Source organism: Lactuca saligna, chromosome 2, assembly GCF_052625555.1.
Source record: "Lactuca saligna cultivar CGN05327 chromosome 2, ASM5262555v1, whole genome shotgun sequence".
Lineage (NCBI taxonomy): Eukaryota > Viridiplantae > Streptophyta > Magnoliopsida > Asterales > Asteraceae > Lactuca > Lactuca saligna.
Genome location: NC_136418.1, coordinates 180,263,783 through 180,289,703, shown reverse-complemented (window position 1 = coordinate 180,289,703; position 25,921 = coordinate 180,263,783). Strand labels below are relative to the sequence as shown.

The following is a 25,921-nucleotide window of genomic DNA, read 5'->3' as shown; positions in this document are numbered from 1 at the left end:
TTTTGTCGTTGAAAAGTATATGAATTTTTGGTGAGAGTGTTCTCAACTATGTTTTGATTTGAGAAAAACCCTTCTTTCGAAGCTTTCTTATTATCCTCTTCAACAATTTGTTTATTTCAGGTTTAACACTTTCCCATCTTCTGTTGTCACAAAAACTTGATTTGGAAATACGACATCATCAATGCACGTAAATGTTGGGTAAACCACAGAGTTTGGTTCGAGATAGTGAGAACATTTTTCTTTCATGATTTTGTCGAATTTCTCTGTCTCTTCATAAACCTGATCTTCAACAATTCAATGGATGGTTGTTTCTTTCGAAACAGAAGGAGTATTGGATGTACCTTCATCAACACCACTATCAGTCTGACTATCTTAGAGAGTTACATGGTCAAGATCAAACACTTTCGAAGTAGACGGTTGGTTTTTGTCAACTTTATCATACAAATCATGACATATTTATTTACCCTTAGCTAATGATTTGACATTAATGACAGATAACTGAGAACAATTGACAACTTCCTCTTCTTCAATTCCACTGATATTGTTATCTTCGATATCAGCAAAATTATTTTGGGAATCAGATGTCAAATTCTTAGTACTTTTCAAAATCTTGATTTATTTATTTTTGGTTAAGGTCTTATTAACAATATCAACAATACCATTTTCATTATGATATTCCTCTATTTTCAACATTCCATATGGATATTTATTATCAGGTACCTTATCTAACTCAGAAATAGTCATTTCACAATCATAAGATGTTGCATCTACTTTTTATCTTTCAAAAGATAAAAATGGTAGAAGCTTCCTATGTTTCTCTTTGCTTATGTCAAATGAATTATGCAATTTAGTCAATTTTCTATATAATCTTTTTACTGTATTACACTATATGTTTCTTTGTTTTAACAAAATTTTATTATCGGTGCTAAGACCATCTTTATCACACATGATATTTGTGATTTGTAATTCTAGATGATCTATTTTAGCTCTACTCGCCTCCAACTTCCTTTGAGTTTCTAGTAACTGAGTACTAGATTTCTTAGCATCATTGCTAGCAGAAATAACCAGATTATTGACATAAGTAATAGCATCATCAAATTCAGTTAACACATAATTATAAGCACTTGAAAGAATATTAAAGGATTAATGTAGAGAACGTACATTCAATGTCATTGGCGCTTTGTCTGCAGATGTCGAAACAAAGCAACAACCGGTGATCTTCTCTTCTTCATCCTCCTCACACCTTGCAAACATGGCTCCATGTGTCGGATTTCTCATTTCCTCGTCATCCGAGCCCGAAGACCATACTTGGTATGTTCGCTCATCTTCATCCTCTCCTCTTGCAAGTAGTGACAATCCCTTCGACCTTGCCCTCACTTCTTCTAACCTCTCTATGTAGAATGCTTCATCCTTAACCCTATTCTTCTTTTCTTCTTTCTTCCTCAACATGCAGTCAGCTGCCAAGTAATTAGCCCCATTACAGTAAGGACAATCCACTCCCGAATTACCCTTAAGCTTTTTCTCTTGCTTCGACTCCCCTCCTTTCACTTCTTTCTTCTCAAACTTCTTCCCCTCACTCACCTTTCCAGTGTAGCTTCCTTTTACATCCCCAGTTTTCGACTTCACATTAAAAGGCATTTTGTAAAACTTATTTACTTTGTTGTTTGAATAAAAATCTACAGCCTCATCATCAGAGTTGATAATTCCTTCAGCATCAGAACTTTCCTTCTCAACTTCTCTTCCCGATACCTTCGACACAAGTGCTAATGGACCACTCAGATTGATCCTTGACTCTTCAGCTATCTCATTTACTTCACCTTCGTGAGCTTTAAGCACATTGTAAAGATCGTTTAGAGAATAAAAATCAAAGCTCTGTTGTGTCTTTACCACCAAACTTACATTCCTCCATTCCTTCTGAAGCCCCATTATGAAAGTGAGATTGTATTCCATATTCGTCCTTATGATGCCATACTTAGTGCACTTGTAGATTAGCTCATTTAGACGATCATGGAACAATTCAATTGACTCTCCAATTTTTTGCTTGAACTCTCTTAATTCAATCAGACACTACTTGACTGAACTGATTTTGGTCTTCTCGTTACCCTGATATTTTTCCTTTAGCGTATTCTAGATTTGTTTTTAGGTTTTGCAGCTATGAACGTAATTGTACACCACATGATGAAGGGCTCCACGGAGTTCTCTCATACACCTTTTCTCATTTTTCAGCAGTCTTGTAGTTTGATCATTGGCATTTGCATTAGTTGCAGAAGTTTTAATACTTTGAACAGAAGGAGGAGGATGAACATCATCAATAATGCACTTCCACAACTCTTCATCAATTCCGTTCAAGTAATCCTCCATACGATCCGCCCATTGATCGTAGTATTCCGGAATTAGCATAGGAATCTTAGTTGAAGATCCTAGCAGATGAGAGAAAGAAGTCATGGTATTCATATTGAAGTTCGCCATGGATGTACGGACAAATTCTGAGAAAAGCTTGAGAAATTTGAAGATAACAAGATGAATCAACTAAAAAATGAATCACAAACACTCGATTATATAATCGAAATGCATAATCAAATTAAAACTGAAAATTTATGGAGATTTTCAGAATCAAAAGTGCGGAAACTCTTGAATCTAGAGCGAGATTCAAAAAGCTTTTGAAACAAATGAAAATCATATCAAAACAGTATGATTTCTGCTCTGATACCAATTTTAGTGACGATTGAATTAAGTATAGAAATAAAATCAGAGTAAGAACAGATTTAGACATAAGATCTAAATATAATTTGGTTGCCTTGTTGTATTGCTTTATCAGTTGAATACAGAGGAAAAGAGAAATGATTACAATTCAGAGAATAGTTCTTAACCTCTAAAAGTATCATTCTCATATTTATAGAGAAAACTGAAATCACAAAAAATACAAGGGACTAATTACACTAAGCTTTGAAACATAAAATGCCCTTGCAATAATATTACAAACTAGCTTCGGCATTACAGACAACTAGATACATTCGACGCCTCACAATAACATTCGAAGCTCTACATTGTTCCATAATTTGTATGACTATTCTGATGTTTCATGATGTATTAGACACACCTTATTTTTACTATGATTGATTAGAATGTTTGTGATAATCGTTTTAGTTGTTTAAAAATTGAAAATTTTTGGTCTTATCAATGGGACATTACACTTATTTTTCTTTATATAAACATATTCATACCTCTTGAAGATAATAGAGTTTGTCTTACCATGCCTTATGGTTAATTTGAATTGCCCATTAGTATAAACTAATTCCAACAAGTATTCACACTACGAAGTGGTACATTCGTCATCCATCTTGATCAATAAGATTTACATTTATTATAAACTTGTGGTCAAATGATTTCTAAAATTATCTCCAACTGGAAATTATGCAATACATTTTTCATTTATATGTCTAAGAATATGATTCCATAAATACATTTCACCTAAACTTTTGAATGTATTCAAATTAGAGCATATTGTGATTAATCTGAACGGTCCGTTAGTTAAACTAAACAACGATTCAAAATGTTGTTTTCTCAAATTTGAAGATTATGTATTTGAATTAAAACAATTTAGGTTTGAAATGAAATGAGGACGTATAATAAGTCATTTATATTTTCACCAAATGCTTTTCAAAATTAATATTTAAAAACATAATTATAAATTTATAATCTCATTATAAGAGATATAGTAATAAAACAAGAATCAACTCAACAATAAATTAAATTTCCTTTGAGTTGGTGTTTTTTAATGAATTAAAAACTAATAACATAAATTTGTATATATCGGTTTCTTTAAAGCTCATTTTATAAAATTAAAGTTGAATCAAAATGACGTTGTATTTTAATGCAATTTGCAATTTGAATTATTAAGAAATCGGATTTTGTAAATCTTTCTTTAAATAAAAAGGGGAAATTATAAGAAAGAAAATAAAGAAGGCTATACAAGACTGCAAGTTGGTTGCTCCCACTTGCATGTCCGGCGTAATCCCTGTGTTTCTTCCTCTTTAAACTTTTCCACCATTACAACTTGCATCCATGCCCTCCATTCCCCACGCTATCTCTATATATCTATCTGTATATCTCTATATCGACATCTAACCTCACGGAAACAAAAATATGCCTTCTTCTTCCATTCAAATTCAAAGAATCCAAACCAACGTCACCAACCCCACCGTCACCGCCACGGCCACCATAAACCACCATAAACAACCCTCTACAACCACCATATGGAGAGTACCATCTTCTATCTGGATCCCCGAAGATCTTATTCATCATCATACCCACGCGGTTGGTCCTCACCAGTGCTCCTCCGCCGTTGTTAAATCTATCTCTGCCTCCGTTGCTGCCGTCTGGTCCGTCGTCCGCCGCTTCGACAACCCCCAAGCGTACAAACACTTCCTCAAGAGCTGTAACGTGATTCTCGGTGACGGTGATGTGGGTACTCTCAGAGAAGTCCAGGTGGTGTCAGGATTGCCGGCTGGATCCAGCACCGAACGGCTGGAGATCCTAGACGACGATCGCCACGTCATGAGCTTCAGCGTTGTCGGTGGTGACCATCGTCTTAACAACTACCGATCTGTCACCACTCTCCACGCGTCACCAAACTGCGACAAAACAACCGTCGTTGTGGAGTCGTACGTCGTCGATGTACCGCCGGAAAACACCAAGGAAGAGACGTGTGTTTTCGTTGATACAATCGTTCGATGTAACCTGATTTCATTGAAGCAGATCGCTGAAAATGTGTCCAAGAACTAACAGTAAATTAAATGAACTACTTCAACACCCGACCCTGTGCATTAATCTGTTCGAATGATCTTCCTTTTCTTCTTCTTCTTTTTTCATGGGTTTGATTCGTCAATCTATGATATGGGCAGATAGGATTTTTAGTTTTGGTTGTTCGTGTGAATTTTGACTAGTGTTTTTCATGATTTCACCATCACATTTAGAAAAAAGAATTTAGAAGGTTGCATGACGTATTTATTATATTCATCGTTTTCTCACTGTAAAAATTAAATATAAATAACAAAATATTTCATAACTTTAAATGGAAATATGAAAAATATTAAATTATTATAATATAAATGTTTTTTATTTAATGAATTTTAAGAATTTTAAAATTAAAATGTAATTTGATTAATGAAATTGGTATCTATTTATTACTACCATTATTATAATTATTATATTAAAATATTATATAGAATTTAATAAAATAGAAAAACTTATATTATAAAATGATATGTGGAAAAAAATTAATTCAAAATAACCATAAAAAAACATTTTACAAATTAAATGAAAGTGTGACAATTATAAAAAAAAATCATTTATTAAAATAGATTTGTTCTTTTTATATAGATTTCTCACGCTTTTATAAACTGATGTTTTGCATTTATATAAACTTCAAAATCTTTTTGATATATATATATATATATATATATATATATATATATATATATATATATATATATATATATATATATATATATATATATATATATATATATATATATATAAACTTAGAAAACTAATAATTAGAAAGTGTGGTAAAAGGAATCTTATGTAAGGAAAGTTAACAAGGCATTGTATTTAAAACTTGTGTCAAACTACAATCTAATCTAAAGGAAAGAATAAAACAGATTAAACACATGTTATTCTTACAGTAAAAAAAGTTTATATCATAGTTTTTTAACATCAAATTTATATTAAAAACACTAGCTAGATACTTAATTGAGAAACAAAAAGAACTAGAAACCCATACAAGGATATTTAAGTTATGTAATACAATCTAAATTCATTTTTAAGTACGATACTTACTCAAAATCGATTAAAAGAATTAACAAAAATTAATTCAAATAAATTTTTATTCCTCGAACTAGGTGTGAAACTCATGTATTATATGGTTTTATTTTAAAAAAAATTAAATATGAAATTTTAACAATTTGAGAAGTTTGAATTTATAAGGAAAATGAGAAAAAATTTAATTTATTAAAATTAATGAGGCTTTAATACATTGTATACATTATATATATATATATATATATATATATATATATATATATAAAATCATTTCTAATAAATACATTACTTATATATTACCTTACATATTAAATGTGGAATTTTAATTAAATAAAATGAAAATACAATAAAATGACAACTGGAAAATAAAAAATTCAAAATTTCTAGAAAATGTCATATGTCCAAATGAAAGAAAAGAAGACATGTGGCAAAAAGATTTTGATTTATTAGGGAGGATTGGGATCTTCAAAAATATATATAGACAATGTGAAAAACCAAATAAACGAAATCGTTGTAAAGACAAGTGGACAACCAGGACAACCATGTCAAAAACTTTATTTTTAGCAAATGAAAAGTGTAATTGAACCACTCGACAAACCCAATCTTCAACCAAAACAAAAGAATGGACTTGAATGTTCCACCATCGAATAATCAAGCACCAAAGAGCTTGCCACCTCGCATCCCTTGGATAAATAATCGGCAGTCTCAATATCTCGACTACAAATGGGGCCAAGACCACAATCTAGGCCGATAGCCCTCATATCCAGGTTTTCTTAGTTATAACCCACAAATGTTGACTTTGAAAATAATCATTTTGTCCAACTATTTGAAGGATCACAGTTATCTAGTGAAGACATACTAATAAAATGCTTTGTCGAAGACATTGAAAACTAATCTGGTCCGTCGAGATCACAAAACCATTTTCCTCTACGTTAGAATAATTATTAGCATCCAAATGTTTGAACATACATGTGAGTTGTTATTGTTCAGTCCCTCCCCTTGGCTCTTGACGCCAACTCCAAATCCACAAGGCGTTCAAGAACCCATAATTTATCATGCAACATCTATCCATTTCTAAAGCATACAATTGAAGGATTTCTTGGGAAAATGTCAAATTAAGCAACTAAACATTATTCCAAAAATGCATGTGATTGTCTTAACCAACCTTTTTTATAAGACCTGCAAATGTGTAAGAACCTGAAATTTAAAGGTCAAATATTGATTAAAAGGGTAAACTGCTTAATTATGAGAAAAATATGAGAATATAAAGTTGTGACTTCATGAAAATGGACAATAAGAGTTTAAGTTACTAAGATGAGGTTAGATGAGTAAGTTTAAGAGAAAAAAAGCATAAGACGATGCATTTTGGCCAAAAGAGTAAAATTGGTATTTTTATTTTTTCGGGCCAAGTTTATGACTTAATAGATTAAGACCCATATTAAGTTAGTGAGATATGACTTAACAGATTTGTAAAGTATGTTCTCACCTTCACATGGATTCAAAGATCATAGAAAACAAGGAAGAAACGAAAAATTTATGCACGTTAGAAGCAAGGGACAAAAATGTCTCAAAGTTGAAATGGAATTAGCCAAAGAAGTTCATGTCAAGCAACTACTACGGTGTGATGGGTAGATCAACATGGTGTGGCAAGACTCTTTTGTAAAAAAGAAAGGTATTATACTTTTCCCTGTGTAACATCCCAAGTCCAGGTATACCTTATAAACCCATGTTCTTTTGGTACTTGTCAAGTTTAGACCTTATAGAGAAAAAGGTGGCAAATGAGTACACGGGATATACGCGAGTGTACGCTCAGCGTACTCATGTACGTATTATTGACGTGGAAGCTACCTAGTACGTTGGGCGTACTAGGCCTAGAGTGAAACCCCTAATTTGGCGTGTGTCCCTATATAAAGGATATGATGGCCTCATTCCTATCCACCATCCTTAGGCAAACAACCCTCTAAAACCCTAAACCTTTGTTCACAGAGCTCGTGACTCCATTTGAGAGCCTTTAAGTGGTTTTGTGTGTTCTTGCAGCGAAGAATAGGCTTTGGAGAAGAAGGAGTGAGAGTCCAGGCCTTGGATCTGAGCATATCTGAGTTGGGAGCTTCATCTAGAGGTATAAAGCTCCAAGCTTTCTCACCCTTTTGATTTGTGCATCATATTAGAGCATTTTAGGGTTTTGTCCCAAAAGTTGGAGACTTTATGAAATAATTGAGCTCCAGAGACTATGAGAAGCTCCTTTAAGTGTCTTTAGTGGTGTAGTGTCATAAAAATCGAGACTTGGACGTTGGAATCAAGCCATGCATGAGATATGAGCATTTTGAGATTAGAGAGTGAAAGTTTTGCATGTTTGTGACCTTATCAGCTATGCATACGCTTAAAGTTACTGACTTTATGGAGTAAGAGCCTTGAGGGAGTCCAGATCTGTGATATGATCCAAGGTCTTAACTGATTAAGACCAAATGAGTAGAAAGAGTGAAACTGGGACATACGTTGAACGTAATCCCAGTACGTGCCACATAGGGCCCGATCATCCTCGATGCCTGCTTGGCAGCGGAGTACACCCAGCGTAGAGAGCTGGAACGTGCAGCATACGCACTGCCATTAACTTTTGGTTGACTTTTAGTGTTTGGTTGTGGACTATTAAGGCCATAAAGGGGTAAAATGGTCTTTTACCCATTTGTGAGTGTAGAAGGGTTAATATAGCTTCATTGAGAGTCGTTATTAATTAGGGATAATTATCGTATGTGTTAGACAGAGGCTAAACCGGTGATTCGAGTTCGAAGTTATTCGAGTTCTTACGAGGTGAGTCTTCCACTATATTTACCTTAAGTGGTAATATTGTGTGATCGGAGGGTCTTGTGTGCTTATATTGAGTATTGTGATATCCTAAATTATGTCTTTATGATTTATGTTGTGTATTATGCTGAGCTTTACTGAGTTAGGGTCGGAGGGTTCCACTGAGACACATTGACCGAAGGGTCTTATTCGAGATATATCCATGAGAGGATAATGGGATATGTGTGGTATTTTGGGGAACTCACTAAGCTTCGTGCTTACCGTGTTATGTGATTGTGTTTCAGGTAATTCTTATGATCGTGGGAAGGCACCAGCTTGATTGTACACACATCTGAGCGGGAAATATATTTTTACAGGATCCTAGATTTTTGATAAACAATTTTGAAATATCTGTTGATTAATTGATACTTGTGATTTTTTAGAAATGTGATATATGTTTTATTATGTTAAAAAATGAAATTTTTGGTTTGAAAATTTATGGTGTTACAAGTTGGTGTCAGAGCCTTGGTTTGAGGGATTTGGATGGACCTCCGAGTGTGTTTGGACTCAAATTGAGGATTTTAAAAAAAAAATTCAAATGAGATATTTTTTCTAAAATGAGAAACAGTTTAAGAGAAAATGAGTTGGAACAGTATGTACAATCAGCCTGAGCCCGAACGGTGATTTCCCAAAATACCCGTACTTTTTGTGTTGTGAGATATTTATGTGATATTATTATTCATGCTAGAGGGTAGGATAGATATTCCATATTCTAGGACTAGAGTTTCCTGATTTGTGATGCCTTAGACTAGGAATTGTTGCTATCTGTGATGAGCTTTTGAGTATGAGTTGAGTAAGAGTATTTAGCAGGAATCACCTAGAGAGGGTTTTTAAGTTGAGAGAAAATCTAGGAAACAACAAGATGAGATTGAGAGGGGTCTAGTGAGAGAGTAGTATGATATTCGTGAGAGATAGAGTACTTGTGACTTGGGATCCTAGGAGGAGGACTTGGGGTGACTGCATGTTAGTATGGAAGGTAGTATTGGGCCCGTACTACTGAAAGCACCAGATTTGTAAGAATCCTTAGGATCCTAAGGAGAAAGTAGGGCGAGTGAGTGTGAGTATACTCGAGCGAGTCTCTGATGAATTTTGTGTTGTGTTTCAGAGACATCATGTGGGTGCACGCCACAATCCAGAGAGCAGTTCACTTAGTGATGAAGAGATTCGTAGGATGATTCACGATGAAGTGGCCGCAGCCATACGAGAGGCTATACCAGAGATGTTTGGGTCTATCAATACCACCCTGATCAAGATATTTGATAAGCAATATGTTGTTGTTACCGAGGCTGCTACAGCTGTAGCCACTGCAGCTGTAGCTGCTGCCAAGCCACAGGGAGGTGACTCGTTGTTGTATTGGGAGTTCAATAACATGAAGCCACCAGATTTTGATGGGACTCAGGATCCGATTGCTACGATGAGATGGATCTCTGATATCGAGGGATGTTTTTATACTTGTTCATGTCTGGAGCATTTGAGGGAACCAGTTTCGCCTGGGGGCGAAGGACTGGTGGAAGTTTGTGACAGCTAGTTTTACTCTTGCAGAGCATACTGCAGTGATATGGGAAAGGTTTACGATGATATTCTGAGATGAGTATGTTCCCCCGATGGAGAAGGAACGATTAGCCCAAGAGTTTCTGTCTCTCAAACAGAAGACAGAGTCAGTGACGAAGATTACGAGGATGTTTCACGAGAAGGCGTTGTTTTGCCCTGAGCACGTGTCTTCTGAGAAGGCACGCATGAGCTGGTATTTGAGTATTCTGATGAGGTATATTTAAGAGTTTGTGGCGAACTCGTCTTATCAGATATTTGTCGAGCTTCAGGCAAATGCCCGGAGGAGGGAGATTGAGTCGGAGACTCAGGTCAGGGAGGAGGTGGAGTCTCAAGGGAGAGATCGACGACTGGCACAGTCGCAACCAGCAGCCAAGCGGGATAAGCGCGCTGATTCGAGATCAGGAGGCTAGAAGGGTTGTACTTTTGGGACGTGCGGCAAGAGTCATGAGGGGACGTGTCGGGCATGGATTTGCTACAAGTGTGGCAAAGAGGGGCATATGGAGAACGATTGCCCAAGGGGTTTGCAGTTTGCTTCCACTGCAACCAAACCATCCATCAAAAGGCCGAGTTTCCCCAGCTCATTCAGGGGTAGTTCATGGTCCTGCACCTATAGCTTTGTGTGCCACTGACAGTCGACCAGCGAAGGTCGAGATGCCGAGGGTTCGCAGGAGAACTTTTCAGCTGACAACGGAGGAGGTCCACGCAGCATCAGATGTCGTGGCCATTATGTGTTCTTTTCTTCTGCTATTTTGAGTTATGTTGTGTTGACATTGTATTGTGTGTAGGTACTTTCCGTGTGAGTTCTGTACCTACTTTGGTGTTATTCGACTCAGGTGCGAGTCGATCCTTTGTGTCACTAGCTTTTAGTCGTCATATCAGTATTCGACGTGAGGCGTTGAGTCAACCTCTAAGGGTTTTATATCCAATGAGCATGTGGTGTTTGCTATGATGTGATCCAAGGATGTGTGCTTGAGATTTTTGGTGTTGAGTTTCCAATAGATCTAGTTCCGATCGCGATGGGTAATGTCTGTGTTATTACGGGCATGGACTGCTTGAGTCGGTTTAGAGCTGTGATCGACTACGAGCGTTAGGTTGTGACCATACGAGACCCTAGTGGGGGAGTGCTTATAGTGTACGGCGAGGTTACCAGATCTGGGTCAGTTTTTTGCTCTGTTGCCAGATCGAGACAGAGTTTACAGCAGGGTTGTAGAGGCTTTTTGGCGTATGTGATGGATAAGCAGGTTGCTATAGAGAGGTTGAGTTCTATCGTTAAGTTCTAATAGTGTGTGAGCTTCTGGATGTTTTTCCCGAAGAGTTACCGGGTGTGCCTCTAGAGAGGCAACTGGATTTCCAGATTGATTTCGTACCGGGATCGGTGCCTATCGCCAAGGTAACTTATCGCCTTGCGCCACTGGAGATGCAAGAGTTATCCTCACAGCTCCAAGAGCTGGTGGGGAAGGGATTTATCAGATTGGGTAGCTCGTCGTGGGAAGCGTCAATCCATTTTTTCAAGAAAAATGATGGTTTACACCGGATGTGTATTGATTACCGGGAGTTGAACAAGCTGACGATCAAGAACCGTTATCCACTTCCGAGGATCGACGATTTGTTCGATCAGTTGCAGGGGGCGTCTTGGTTTTCCAAGATCGATTTGAGGTCTGGATATCATTAGATGAGAGTCTGCGAGGACGATATCCAGAAGACGACCTTTAGGACTCATTATGGGCACTACGAGTTTGTGGTGATGCCTTTCAGGCTCACCAACGCATTGGCAGCGTTCATGGATCTCATGAACTGGGTGTTCAGGCCTATGTTGGATCGATAGGTGATCGTGTTCATCGACGATATCTTGGTGTATTCGAGATCCAAAGAGCAGCTCGAGGATCATCTTAGAGAGATTCTTGGGGTATTGAGGGCGGAGAGGCTCTATGCCAAATTCTCCAAGTGTGATTTCTTGTTATGAAAGGTCCATTTTTTGGGACACCTCATTAACCAAAATGGTATATTGGTCGACCCAGCCAAGATCGAGGCAGTGATTAGATGGGAAGTATTGAGATCCATCACCTAGATCAGGAGTTTTCTGGGTTTGGCCGGCTACTATCGGAGATTTATCAGATATTTCTCCAAGATTGACATCCCTCTCACTAGGTTGACCCGGAAGGGTGTTACTTTTAGTTGGGATCCCGAGTAGCAGGCCTCATTTGACACTCTTCGACAGAGATTGTGTGAAGCACCAGCGTTAGGCCTTCCCGAGGGGGTGGAGGACTTTGTAGTTTAGTGTGATGCGTCCATTTTAAGGATGGGTGTGGTGCTGATGCAGAGGGGGTGTGTGATAGCATACGCATCGAGGCAGATAAAGCCTCATGAACGAGATATCCCACCCATGATCTAGAGTTAGGGGCGGTGGTGTTCGCCGTCAACATCTAGCGCCACTATTTATATGGGATTCGGTGTATCATATACACGAACCACAAGTGCCTGAAGTATCTTATGGATCAGCCCAACATGAATATGAGATAGAGGAGGTGGTTGGATGTGGTGAAAGACTATGACTGTGAGATCTTGTATCATCCAAGCAAGGCTAACGTGTTAGCCGACGCCCTGAGCCGTAGAGCGGAGAGTACTCCGCTCCGAGATGTGTGTATGAGGATGATAGTGATGACTCCAGTCTTAGATACTATTCGAGAGGCCAAGGTAGAGGTCGTGAGACTGGAGAACCACATGAGAGAATGGGTGATTGGGCAGGTGTATGAGTTTGTGACGGATAGTCGTGGGCTTATTACTTTCTAAGTGCGGATTTAGGTGCCCTGCACATGCGGAACGCAGCGTATACTGATGGAGGAGGCGCATAGATCGAGATTCTTGATCCATCTAGGGACCACTAAGATGTATTTGGACCTAAAGAGAGATTATTGGTGGCCTTGTATGAAGAGGGATGTGTCATGGGTAGTTTAGAGGTGCTTGACCTGCCGTCAGGTTAAGGCAGAGCACCAGCATCCACATAGTCCATTACAACCTTTAGAGATTCCCCAGTGGAAGTGGGAACATATTTATATGGACTTTATCACTAAGTTACCGAAGAATACGCATGGGGTTGACGCGATATGGGTGATTATGGATCGGTTGACGAAGAGTGCTCACTTCCTTGCTATTAGTGAGAGCTCTTCTACAGAGAGATTTATGTGAGAGAGGTGGTAGCACGACATGGAGTGCTGACCTCGATATTTTCAGATCGAGGTGTGCATTTTACTTCCAGGTTTTGGAAGAAATTTCATGAGGAGTTGGGCACACGTCTACATTTTAGTACCGCATATCACCTGCAGACGAACGGACAGAGTGAGTAAACGATTCAGACGCTTGAGGACATGTTGCGTGCATGTGTTACGGACTTCGGAGGAAGTTGGGACACATATTTTCCCTTGGCTGAGTTTTCTTACAACAACAGCCATCATTCGAGTATTGGTATGCCTCCCTTTGAGCTTCTATATGGGAGGAGGTTTCGGACTCCTATGTGTTGGGGATAAGTAGGGTAAAGAGTGATGGGTGGCATTGAGATAATGCTAAAGACAATCGAGCAGATTCAACAGGTCAGACAGAGGTTACTGATAGCCCAGAGTCACCAGAAGAGTTATGCAGACAGGCGTCGATTCGTGCTAGAGTTCCAGGTTGGAGATTTTGTCCTCCTGAAGGTATCACCATGGAAAGGGGTTATCCGATTCAGGAAGCGGGGAAAGATGGGGCCCTGATACATTGGTCCTTTCAGAGTGACCGCTAGGATGGGTAGGGTAGCATATCAGTTAGAGTTATCTGCAAATTTAAGTCAGATCTATAACACTTTCCACGTGTGTCAGCTGAGAAAGTGTGTAGCCGATGAGACGGTGGTGGTGCCCTTAGAAGACATTCAGGTGGATGCGATCCTGAATTATATCGAGAGGTTGATTGTGATCTTGGATCAGAAGGTATAGGTTCTGAGGAACAAAGAGGTGCCTCTTGTTCAAGTCCAGTGACAACATCGGAAGGAGTTCGAGTTGACTTGGGAACCAGAGTGTAAGATGCGAGAGCAGTATCCATAATTATTTCTAGAGCATGATTTCGAGGCGAAGTCTGATTCTAGTGGGGGAGAATTGTAACATCCCAAGTCCAGGTATACCTTATAAACCCTTGTTCTTTTGTTACTTGTCAAATTTAGTCCTTATAGAGAAAAAGGTGGCAAATGAGTACTCAGGCCGTACGCGAGTGTACGCTATGCGTACTCATGTTTGTGTTATTGACACGGAAGCCACCTAGTACACTAGGCATACCAGAGGGTACATTGGGCGTACTAGGCCCAGAGTGAAAACCCTAATTTGGGGTGTGTCCCTATATAAAGGATATGATCGCCTCATTCATGGCTACCGTCCTCAAGCAAACAACACTCTAAAACCCTAAACCTTCGTTCAAAGAGCTTGTGAGTCCATTTGAGAGCCTTTAAGTGGTTTTATGTGTTCTTGGAGTGAAGAATGAGCCTTGGCGAAGAAGGAGTGAGAGTCCAGGCCTTGGATCTGAGCATATCTAAGTTGGGAGCTTCATCTAGAGGTATAAGGCTCCAAGCTTTCTCACCCTTTTGATTTGTGCATCATATTAGAGCATTTTAGGGTATTATCCCAAAAGTTGGTGACTTTATGAAATAATTGAGCTCCAGAGACTATGAGCAGCTCCTTTGAGTGTCTTTAGTGGTGTAGTGTCATAAAAATCAAGACTTGGACGTTGGAATCAAGCCATGCCTGAGATATGAGTATTTTGAGATAAGATAGTGAGAGTTTTGGGTGTTTGTGACCTTATTAGCTATGAAAAGGCTTAAAGTCACTGATTTTATGGAGTAAGAGCCTTGAGGGAGTCCAGATATCTGATATGAGCCAAGGTCTTAACTGATTGACTTCTGCCCTGCCGCAAACCTCACCTTGGAATCAATGTCTGCAATCCATCGCCTAGCAGCTATGGGGTCCTCCGCCCCGTGAAAATCCGGCGCACCACTGCCCCTGAAGTCCTTAAAGGACAGTGTGCGGGATCCCGACTGGCCAGATGCCATGTCGCTCCTGAATGCTCGGAGGCGATCCTCCATCAACTCAACTATCCCTTCCTTGATCGACCCGAAGATAATGGGGGTCAACTCAAGGATGCCCCTGGTGATCTCTGGCGTGATGAAATCGTGTAGCCCCTCATCCACCGGCTCATAACCTAATCCCGAACCCGATCCCTCTCCTGAACTGCCAACTGTTGGTCTAGGGCGCAATACCACCATTCTGAAACACAACATAAAAATGTTAGGAACACTGATATATCTCGAGGGATCACTACTACCACAAGTTTCCTGGTCTCATCTCAGCCTTCCTTGATTCAAGTACGGATCCTCTGCTTCCAGTAGTACGGGCCCATACTACCTTCCACATCTATCCGTAATTTCCTCAAGTACTGCCTTGACTCCACCAAGTCACTATTACTGCTAATAATTTCTGCTACTCCCATCCTAGGCTTGCCCTAGGGAGTCCTCTGACTATACCCGATCCAGTCCCCAGCTGCTGAAAGCCTCCTTGTGATGCCAATTAGCCATCACCTGAATACCATCACATGCAGCGAGGCTCAGATAATCCTTCAAGTAAAAGACTCATCCCTACAACGGTTAGACTCAGACAAGAGTTGCGCAATAGGGCCAAGTCTAGCACTCTGAGATTATTCAACCCTGTTCGCATGTGATGAGACGCATTCACCTAATGGCTAACTCCAATCACTTAGAGTCCCACAAAGCACAAAGCAAGTAGCATTCAGACATAGGAGACTACTCAAGCAATTCCATCCTCATAATGGGAAACTGACTAGCATACAATGCTAAGTTCATGCTATCAGGCATAGCTTCTGCCCTGAGGGGTTGAAGGTGAGGTTGATGAGGTGCCCAAGAAACTGCACCTCGCGTAACCAAAACTCACATTTGGAGAACTTGTCGTACAAGCTCTCCCTCCTCAGAGTCTCCAAAACCTCTCTCAGATGCTCCTCATGCTCCTCCTGTGTCTTGGAATAAACCAAGATATCATCGATGAAAACTATCACAGACCAATCCAGCATCGGTATGCACACGCGGTTCATGAGGTCCATGAATGCGGCAGGAGCATTGGTGAGCCCGAACGGCATCACCACGAACTCATAATGGCCATAATGCGTTCGAAACGCGGTCTTCTGCACATCCTCCTCTCTGACCCTCATTTGATGATAACCTAAACGCAAATCGATCTTGGAGAACCAAGATGCTCCCTGAAACTGATCAAAGAGGTCATCAATCCTCAGAAGCGGGTAACGGTTCTTCATCGTTACCTTATTCAGCTCCCGGTAATCTATACACATCCGATGCGACCCGTCCTTCTTTTTCACAAACAGGATCGGGGCTCCCCGGGGTGAACTGCTCGGTCTAATGAATCCCTTGTCTAACAGCTCCTGTAGCTGTGTAGACAACTCCTACATCTCAGGAGGAGCCAACCGATACGGTGCCTTGGCTATCGGAACCGCAACAGGGACTAGGTCGATCCTGAAGTCTACCTGTCACTCTAGAGGTATTCTAGGAAGCTCCTCCGGGAACACATCAGCGTAGTCTCGCACCACTGGAACCTCGTTCACCGTTGCCTTACCCGCCTCCCGGGTATCCACAACATACGCGACATACCCCGCGCAATCCTGCTGAAGGTAACGCCTAGCTCTTGCTGCTGAACATACTATGGGTCCACGTTGTGGCCTCTCGCCGTGGATCACCAACTCTCCCCCACTTGGGGTCCTGATCCGCACTAGCTGTTGTGCGCAATCTATCACCACCTCATTAGGGCTCAACCAATCCATGCCTATAATTACCTTGTTCCCACGCAACGGAATGGGAACCAAATCTACCAAGTAGCGCTCCTCGAACAATCTCATAACACAATCTCTGAACACTGCTGATGCCCGCACTGATCGATCATCGACGATCTCTACCTCTAAAGGGCAATCCAACATGCCTGAAGACATAGTAAACTTCTTGCTAAGCGCAAGAGAAACAAACGATCGGGTGGCACCCGATCCAAACAACACCTGAACAGGGATACCATTCATATGGAATGATCCTAACGCATATACACAAAGCACATATCAATAACATAACAGCATGAAAATGAAATAGATGGAAAGAATCATACCCGTCACCACATCGGGTGCGGCGCGTGCCTCCTCGGTAGTCAGATGAAATGCCCGGCTCCTCACCACTAGAGCCTTTGCCTTGCCCTACCGGCCATCAGTAATCCGCAGGGTCGCTAGAGCTGGCGCCTTCACTGGCGTGGGTGCTGTCAACTGAGGGCAATTGGCCTTCTTGTGGCACCTCTGGTTGCAGTGGAAACACAACAACTCAGACGTCTGTATCACAGGTGCAGGGGCGGTACAATCCCTGCTGAAATGCCCCGAATTGCCGCACTTTTAGCAGCCCAACAATCCCAGTCTACATGCCCCCTCATGAGGCCTGCCGCGTTTCCTGCAGCAGCTCAGTCCTGACTGGCCTTTCGGCCTACCATCTGATCCCTTGGGCTTCTTCCCCGAAGCCCCTCCTGTTTGTCCCTCCTCTATCTTCCTCTTCCGGATGTGCTCCAAATCTATCTCTCTCTCCCTCGCCATGGCAATCATAGAGTCCAAGGTAGGGCAAGCTGAAAAACTGACATGCTCTCGAATATCAGCTCGGAGCATGTCATGGTAGTAGGTCCTCCTCATGTCCTCATCACCCGCATACTCGGGCACCAACAATGCCCTCTCCCGGAACTTGGCGGTGATCTCCGCCACAATCTCCTTCGTCTGCCTCATATACAAGAACTCATTGGCCAGCTGCTCAAGCTCAACAGCCGACGCAAACTCTGTCCTAAACCTGGTCGCGAAGTCTGACCAGGTCATAGCCTCGATAGCCGAGGCTCCCAATGAGTTACTCACGGACTCCCAGCAATCCCTAGCTCGATCTCGTAAACACCCTGACGCAAACCTCACCTTCGACCGCTCAGGGCAGAAGCTAATCCCAGTAGAAAGAGTGAAACTGGGACGTATGTTGAGCAAAATCCCAGTACGCGCCGCGTAGGGGTCAAGCATCCTCGATGACTGCATGGCAGCAGAGTATGCCCAGCGTAGAGAGCTGGAACGTGCAGCGTACGTGCTACCGTTGACTTTTGGTTGACTTTTAGGGTTTGGTCAATTTGTGGACTATTAAGGCCATAGAATGGTAAAATGGTCTTTTATCCTTCTGTGAGTGTAGAAGGGTTAATCTAGCTTCATTGAGAGTCGTTATTAATTAGGGATAATTATCGTATGTGTTAGGCGGAGGCTAGACCGGTGATTCGAGTTAAAGTTTATCTGAGTACTTACAAGGTGAGTCTTCTCACTATACTTACCTTGAGTGGTAATATTGTGTGACCGGAGGGTCTTGTGTGCTTATATTGAGTATTATGATATCCTACATTATGTCTTTGTGATTTATGTTGTGTATTATGCTGAGCTTTATTGAGTTAGGACCGGAGGGTCCACCCGAGTTATGGGACCAGAGGGTTCCACTAAGACACATTGACCGGAGGGTCTTATTCGAGATATATCTATGAGAGGATAATGGGATATGTGTGGTATTGTGGGGAACTCACTAAGCTTCATGCTTACCGTATTATGTGATATGTGTTTCAAGTACTTCTCAGGATCGCGGGAAGGCACCAGATTGATTTAACACACATCTGAGCTGGAGATATATTTTTGGAGCATCCTGGACTTGTGATAAAAAATTTTGAAATATGTGTTGATAAATTGATACTTGTGATTTTTCAGAAAATGTAACATGTGTTTTATTATGTTTAAAAATGAAAATTTTGGCTTGAAAATTTACGGTGTTACACCCCGCAATGGGGTGTATAGGTGTCACGACATAGTGGTCAAAGTAGGATGCTAGTGCAGGAAGAGCGCCACAGCGTAGCAAGCAGATTGCCGCAGCATGATAGCTTAAGTGACGGCTATTGACCGAGGTAAACTGGTCACTGCGGCACAGAGTTAAATGTTGTTAAGCCTTCATTATCTCCAAAAATAACCCCAACACTCTTAGGAGCTAAGCTCAGGTGATTTCGAGGAAGCGAGATGAACAAGTGGCAATTAAGGGTGTTTAAGGCTTGGATTGGAGATTAAGAGCTCATGAGGTAATCATTTTAACCATTCTCAAGCTAATTAGGGATTTAATGGTGTTTTGATGATTTGAGATAATTGTGTTATATTAGACTAAGAAAGCTTGTTGGTAGTGTTAAACAAGGTGTTTAGATGCCTTAAACAAGCTCTATATGTATCCCTATAAGTGGGATCAATCCAATGAGATTTAGGTTTTTAAGCCCTAACAAGTGATTATGTATGAATTAATGCATTAGACGTTACATTATAATGAATTAGGTATTATGGGGTGCTTAATTCATTAATTGATTGGGATTAAGAGATACATGATGAAAAGATACAATTATGACCCATTAAGTGGTTATTTTGACTTAAAGAGTCAATAAGCTCTTAATAAGCAAACTAAGTATTAAGATGTTTGTGTATGTGTATGATTAGGCCTAAGAGCAAAGAAGGTGAATCCAGAATGTATTAATGACAAAATGGTGGAAAGTGAGATAGTTAGTTTTCACTAATTGACAAGGTGAGTTATAACTCTCCTGCTCTCTCTCTCTCTCTCTCTCTCTCTCTCTCTCTATCTATCTATCTATCTATCTATCTATCTATGTATCTATCTATCTATCTATCTATGTATGTATCTATCTATCTCACTCTCTCTCTCTCTCTATGTATGTATGTATGTATGTATGTATGTATGTATGTATGTATGTATGTATGTATGTATCTATCTATCTATCTATCTATTTATCTATCTATCTCTATTTCTCTCTCTTTCTCCTCTCTCTCTCTCTCTATCTTCTCTCTTTAAATTATGTTTATATATATATATATATATATATATATATATCCTTTCTAATAAATGAAGGTTTTTTGCCACTTGTCACACTCTCATTCAATTTGCCAAATGTTATTTTGTGGTTATTTTGAATTAATTTTTTTCACATGTCATTTTATAAGTTTTTCTATTTTATTAAATTCTACATGATATTTTTATGTAGTAATTACAATAAATATAGTAATAAATGGATATTAATTTCACTAATAAACTTACCTTTTAATTTTAAAATTCTCAAATTTAAATCTCATTAGTTTATTTTCTTTATTTAAATTATTTGTTTAAATTTAAAAGATAAAAAATATTTCCATTATAATAAATAAGTATTTTTCTTATTTTCTTATAAATTTAAAGTTCTAAAATATTTTGACCTTTATATTTAACATTTTTTTAAAATTAACCCATTTAATACATAGGTCTCACAACTAGTGTGTATATATATATATATATATGTGTGTGTGTGTGTGTATGTGTGTGTTGAATCTTGGGGTACTAAGTGAATGTCCCCTAGAATGAGATGAAGATGGGTTAAGGATATACGTGTAAGAACATGTATGAGAGCATGTACATATATTAAAACAAAGCATGAGGTATATGTTAGATAAATCTATCAAAGAATGTATATATACCTAGAGTATGTAAGATTATATGAGAATGGTATTTGTTAAATACCAAAGAGAGATAAGATGATTATATGCAGTATAATCATAAGAGTTTGTGGATATGTCTAGACATTATTGGTATTATGTAGAACATTACCAATATGTTATTAGGCATAGATAAAGATTAAATACTTAATGAGTTAAGTACTAAAAAAAAAAAGATTAGATGATCTCTTGATGAGATAAAGAGATAGATTGTCCTTGGGAAAAATGTTATGTGATGAGTCACATAATAAACAAAGCAAAGTAGAGATAGAGGTTCCTTCAGGGAAAAGAGTATGGCTCCTTCACGGACGAGAGACAAATGTTCTTTAGGGGACAAGAGTATGGTTCGTTTGTGGATGACAGATAGAGGTTCCTTCATGGACGAGAGTATGGTTCCTTCTGGGACAAAAGATAGAGGTTCCTTCGGGAGCAAGAGTATGGTTCCTTCGTGAACAAGAGATAAAGGTTCCTTCGGGGACAAGAATATGGTTACTTCGGGGACAAGAGATAGAGTTTCCTTTGGGGACAGGCATATGGTTCCTTCGAGGACAAGATATAAAGATTCCTTTAGGAATAAAATTATGTCCCTACAAGGAAAGAGATGATGATTCCCTTTAGGAATGTAGATAAATGATTCATGTGGGAATCCATATTGTATATGATTAAATAAAGGTTATTTGAGAGGAACAAGATAAGATAATTCTTTGTAATGACTTAGAGATAAATCATAAGGGGTTAAGAGTAAGGAATCTGTAATGGATTCAAGAAAAGAAAGATTAAGGATCCAAGAGGGATCTCGAGAGAGGGGGTAAGACCGGACGAGTGTACCAGATAATGATAGTGGGATGTTGATCCCGTAGAGTATGATATGAGATGGGGTCGTTGGGTATAAATGAGATTAGAATAGTGAGGCATTAGACATGAGAATAAAGAAGAAAACGAGTGGAGTATAGAAGAGATAGAGCAAAGAAGAAAGAAAACAGAGTACGAGATAGATAAGAGACATAGTAGAGAAGAGGTATATTAGAGAAGAGATAGAGATATAGTATGAGAAGAGTATGAAAAGAAGCTAAAAAAAATAGTATGATAAATAGAATACGAGATAGATGAGATGAGAATGAGTAGAAAGCATGATTAGAGAATAGTAGAAGAAATAGATGAAAGATGGAAAATGGTAGCATTGTATGTTATGAAAGAAAAAGTCAAGTGATAGAGTATGAGAAATAGAAGAAAAAAGAAATAAGAAAGAAAAAAAAGATATAAAGAATAACTCACCAGAAACATTGTGTATGATATTGCATAGATTTTATGTTTCGCAAGTTCAGGTAGCTGCAGTCATGGTACCAAAGGAGAAGAAAGGAGCACAATGACAATACTTACATAGTAGGATGCCATTTATTTATTTCCTTGTTGTTCCAATTTTTATGTAAGATTTTACTGTAAACCTGTGACTTATCTTGGGATGTAAATGTTTTAATTTGTAAAGAATTTCGAACTTGTTAAATTAAATTAAACTCTAATATATCCCATAAATTAGATGTTATAAAATCCTGTTCATTACAAAATTTAATATGTTTTTATTGGTGATTACGCTAAGAATTACTAATATGTTTCTCAACCCAATGATTTTTTTTCCAAAAGTCGGATGTTTCAAACCCCACTTTATTACCTTAGATAATTAAAACGGCCTTAACCCAAAGATCACTTGTTTCGTTTAACAACCACCAACGTCGGCTCAAATGTACTGCATTGTTTAACGCATATAAGTTACCAACTTCCAATACACCCTCTTCTTTTGAAGCCAAACATTATCCTCCATTTGACCCAATAAATCTTTAGTTCATCAATCTCACCTCCCAAAAGAAGTCAATGAGTCACCTTGTCTACAACTTAATTTGTAGATAACTCATCATCATGTAAATCGATTATTAAAATATGAGTTATAGACATAAATAGGAAGGCTTATATCCATTTCCTTTAACTAGAATCGAATCTTGTGGCTTCAATAATGTCCACCAATTAATCATAATTTAAGGGGTCATAAGATTTTTCCTAATGTTATAACATGGACAGTCGGGTTAGATTGGATTCCTACTCGTCAAATTTAGGATAAGCATGGATTTAGTATTGATTCCATGCTTTTTCCTTTTCATCTTCTAGGGATCGAGACGGAAAATCAACTTTATATTAACTATTTTTTAGCTAATGATTTGTGGATAAAATATTGCTTTGGTCGAACATAACAAGGTTACAATCAAGTTTCATCCCTACCATACATAAAATGACTATATTTCTATTTCCTATTTCTTTTATAATTTATTTTTCATTACTTATCTATTTATCACTTTTCTCATATCTTTAATACCTTAAAACCTAAATCATTAAGAACTTAACAGTTACCACCCACCATCGTTGGATAATCACCACCAAGCATAACTTAAATGGCACAACCAATCATAATCAGACCACTGTTGATCTCATATTACCTAATTATAACCCCCCCCCCTTATCTTAAGACTCGCCGATTCTTAGATGAGTACAACTGAGTTTGGACCCCAATAATTAGAACCATCAAAAACCCTATGGATGAACAAAAACTCAACTTCTTCTTTTATCCAATTTAAGATTTAAACCCTAAAAGGTGTAAGAGTAAAATGGACTATCATCATCACATCCACACTTCTCCTCTCTCTTATACTCATTCTTATCTTGTCTCTACTGGAAATGTATTGTGGTTTTGATTTTCGATTGGATTTTGTAGTTTATGTAACATGCTATTTCGAGAAGTTTCATATTATAGGATTGTAGAAAATAAATGGATTAAGTTAAAGTCTTAGGCTTCAAGAGAATGGGGTTTAAATCTTATTGGATGACGATAATGTTAGATAAGTGATTACAGCCTTGGTTTGTGTCTTGGAGTCAAAGGGTAAAATGAGAAAAGTGATGTTTTAGACTTCTTTCATGAATTTTGGTTTTTAGTTCTACATGTTTTAAGCCAAAAATAACTATATAGAAGTTTGGGGATCTTCAATACCTTTCCGTGCATATAAAGATCGCTAAAAATGGAGTTGAAACGAATAAGTTATGATTGTTTGAAGTTGGAGTGAAATTAGGTGAAAAACCATTCTCACTAGGTGAGAAGTAATTCTCATGACATGAGAGCGCACACAAGGTGAGGATATATTCTCACGACATGAGAACTGTGTAGCCCAAAGCCCACGAAATTTTTAGGGTTTTCAAGGTATTTAAAGGTAAGGATTCATGTTTTAGGGTATTTTCTTAGCATCCATCATATCTAGAACCTCCTAAGGGAAACCACAGCCTCCATTTTCAAGATTTGAGCCTCCCCTCTCCTCTATCATCTATTTTTTGTGATTTTGGAGCAATGTTTTCATAAAATATTGATCCTTGAATCTTGGCAATTGAAGATCTCAACTTTCATCTACCTTCTAGACCCTTATAAGTTATAAAGTACCAAGCTTTATCGCATATTCATCTTGGATCTAAATATATTGGTGTTTTGGTCCATTTAAATGAATTTTGAGTGATAGTTGAGAATAAATATTAAAAATTTATTACTTTCCTAAGTCCCAAGTGATGAGTATTTGGCAGAACATATAAATTATATGGTGTGCATGCAACCCTAAAAATTGATCTATGTTTTCTTCTAATTGAACATAAAAATTGAACAACAAAAATAGATAATCCCTAGCATACTAGCTTATTTTTGAAATACACAATAAGGGTTAGGAGAATCATACTTTGATTGTTATATATTAATAACAATGCAAATCATTGTGTTGTTATAGCCTTGAGAGCAAGCGTCACAAATGCCATCGTTTTGAAGTTTGGTGCTTTACTTTGGTATTTAAAGCTTCATTGAGTTGTCTCCTTTAGAGCTTATTTGAGTTAAGCACTTAAAGGCTTAAGACACTCAAGAATACGGGAAGGAACTAACATTCCAAGTAACTTAATCTTGATGGTGGATACTTGTAGAAAATATCATATTTTTTTATCTTTCCATCTTCATCAACACCCTAAAACCATGTGGGTTCAAAGGCTTCTAAGGTTGTCATTCTAAAAACTCTTTAGTTGTTTTTATTTCATTTTAACCTCTATAAATGGATCTATGATGGATTGATTTTGTTATGAACTAAAAATAAACTTGTTATTTTTTAAAATCTTCCGTTGCGTTTTTTTGTGAAAAACAATACTATATTTCGTATCACAACCCATCAAAGGTGTTTGGCGGTGATCCTGACGATTTTCGATGATGAGAGGCGGTGTTTTTGCGTGTTCGATGACTTTGTGGTGAAACTGATAAAATTAAAAAGAATTAATATTTTACATGAGTAATAAATTAATAACCCAATTAAATAATTTTGTTATATGAAGAAATAAATAAATTAAAAATAATAATCCAATTAAAAAAAGAATTAATCCAAAAAAAATATTTAAATAAATAAATTAATAATCTAATAATATAATATTTATTATGATATAAATATTATATATTAAAAATAATATTTATTGATATACAATAATCCAATAATAAAGAATTACTCAAACAAAAAAAATTAAAATTAACTAAAAAAATTTAATAATCTAATAAAATAATATTTTTTAATATATAATAATCCAATTAAAATGAAAGCATTCAATAAAAAAATTAATAAAAGAATTAACTAAAAATATTTAATATTTTAATAAAATAATATTTATTAATATATAATAATCTAATAAAATATATGATAAAAATATTTATAAAAAAAAACCTAAAAGTAATTAGTAATCCAATAAAACAATATTTATTAATATATAATATTATATATTAATAATATTTATTAATATGTAATACTTCAATAAAATTAAACATAAGATATGCAGAAATACTTCTTGTAATTTAATAAAAAGACAAATTAAATATAAGATATGCAGAAATGCTTATCGTAGTTTGATAAAAACGACAAAACTATAAAAAAATAGCCTCTTAACGTAAAATTGTTATTTTAAAAAAGTTAATAGTCAACAAATTTTAGTTAACGGAAATAAGACT

The 25,921-nt window shown here is 37.8% G+C and overlaps 1 pseudogene; it reads left to right on the top strand.

The window, feature by feature from the left end:
* Positions 1-3,964: 3,964 nt before the first annotated feature.
* Positions 3,965-5,002, top strand: LOC145028372 (abscisic acid receptor PYL4 pseudogene; annotated as a pseudogene).
* The last annotated feature ends 20,919 nt before the right edge of the window (positions 5,003-25,921 follow it).